Raw genomic sequence first — 1,892 nt, forward strand, 5'->3', positions numbered from 1 at the left:
AGAGATTACGAAGTTAAAAAAGCAATACATGATTTGGTCCAAAGGCCACTACAAAAGAACCATGGAACGGATGGGGAAAAGTGCCTAGAGATGTGCGATAGAGAATGCTCACAGCTTTTAGGGTAAATATCATTAAATTAAATTAATGTATTAATATCATTTAATTAAATATATTGTTTTACTATTAAAAGAATATTAACGTAGTTAATCTTTCTTTCTTTAGGGTATTTACACATGGGAGTCGCAGCATGAGTCTATGATATTATGTCATCTCAACCATGAGGCGAGTGAGTGGTTGAAAAAAACATTTGTACCTTGCTCGTACACTTTAAAAGGCTCCACTTGAGTGGATGACCCCTTCGGTTTGGGAGAGTTTGCAAAAATATTGGGGGTTGGAAGAGTTCAAGAAAATAAGTGAGAAAAACAAAAAGAATAGGGTAGTAAATGGAACTTCTTCGATTGTAATCTATTGTGGTGGATCTGTCAGCACTGCTGTACATCGCCTCAGGCTTGTAATGTCCATATTCTATGTAATTATTATTATTATTATTTATGATTTAGTTAACTCTTTAAATTTTTTATTATGCTATTTTTTCAGATTGAAGAATTGGGTAGGGAACCGACACCAAAAGAATGTTTCATCCGCACTCATGGGAAGAAGTATGGCACTCTCGAGGGTGAGCGTGCTACACAAATTGTTGTATGTATACTATAATTTCCTCAAGAAGTTAATTTTTTGCATCAATTTGTTAAATTATTGGCTTTTTAATAATAGTTTCATCAATTTATTTGCAAGCAATTACATTGATTATTCAATCAAGGGTTTTTTTTTTTGCGAAGGCTATATCCATATATATATATTTTTAAACATTGCAATCTCTCACAATATAAGATTATTTTTTTATTTGCTTCAATTTATTTGATTTGTTATATATATAGACATATTACTTTCATAGGTTACTTCAGACATTTATATAATATTTTTTTATTAATTGGATCTAATTTTTTATGGATGCAGGAACAATTTGATAAAGCCCTTGCAGATAAGCATGATCAAGGGTAAGATGAAAATTCTATCAACCAAAATGAATTGTGGGACCTCATTGCTGTCGGAAGTCATAATAGAGTGTTGGGAAAGGGTAATATAAGTAGGCAAATGTCTTCAATCAATTACAAGCCACATTCGGGGCCTTCTCAATCAAGTGGGCAACTATATGACCAAATTAAGGAGTTGCAGGCAGAGCTTGCTAAACCCCAAGCTAAGCACAATGCAATGCTTGCCGAGCATGATACGATGCGAGCCAAACATGATGCGATGCGGATTGAGTGGGCTCGTCGTGAGTCATTTGAAATGTCATTGCTTGCAGCACTTAGGTTGAAGGCCATTGACCTCTCCAATATGCATGTTGCTACTCTCACGTGATCTATCCCTAGAGCACCAACAGTGGAGGCGCAATCACATGTTGATGAGCACTCTCCAACGAGGAAAAGGCCTCGCACCACACTCGTTGCCGACAACACTCTTGATGGCCCGAATGATGAAGAGGATATATGTTAAAGCTTACTTTGAGTTTTGTCTTCTTGATGTTGTTGGTGTAGAAGTTAGTTTCTCTTCAATTGGCTGATAAAGAATATGAAGCAACAATTCAAGCCATAGTTCACTTCAATTTATTTAGCAACAATTCATTCTAATGTTTTCAAATTTTTTTTGTTGAAGGTAAAGGTCATGAATTGTCATTCAGTGTGATTTTCTTTTTTCCAGATTGCAAAAACTTTCCTTCGTGCACATAACTATAAGGGCATGGTATGTTCTCTTATTACCAATACTGAAATTCATTCCATTCTTTATATGTATTTTTAAATTTTTTATTATCAAAGAACATTAAATCACT

General features: G+C 34.6%; 1 long non-coding RNA gene across 2 annotated transcripts; it reads left to right on the forward strand.

The window, feature by feature from the left end:
* The first annotated feature begins 495 nt into the window (after nucleotides 1-495).
* On the forward strand, nucleotides 496-1,050 carry LOC120268394. 2 transcript variants are annotated; one of them, XR_005538933.1, is made up of 3 exons: nucleotides 496-512; nucleotides 599-700; nucleotides 1,019-1,050. It is a non-coding gene; the product is annotated as an uncharacterized LOC120268394 (long non-coding RNA). The 2 variants fall into 2 exon arrangements; XR_005538934.1 differs by having other exon boundaries at nucleotides 599-677.
* Nucleotides 1,051-1,892: the final 842 nt, after the last annotated feature.

Source organism: Dioscorea cayenensis, chromosome 9 (genome assembly GCF_009730915.1).
Source record: "Dioscorea cayenensis subsp. rotundata cultivar TDr96_F1 chromosome 9, TDr96_F1_v2_PseudoChromosome.rev07_lg8_w22 25.fasta, whole genome shotgun sequence".
NCBI lineage: Eukaryota > Viridiplantae > Streptophyta > Magnoliopsida > Dioscoreales > Dioscoreaceae > Dioscorea > Dioscorea cayenensis.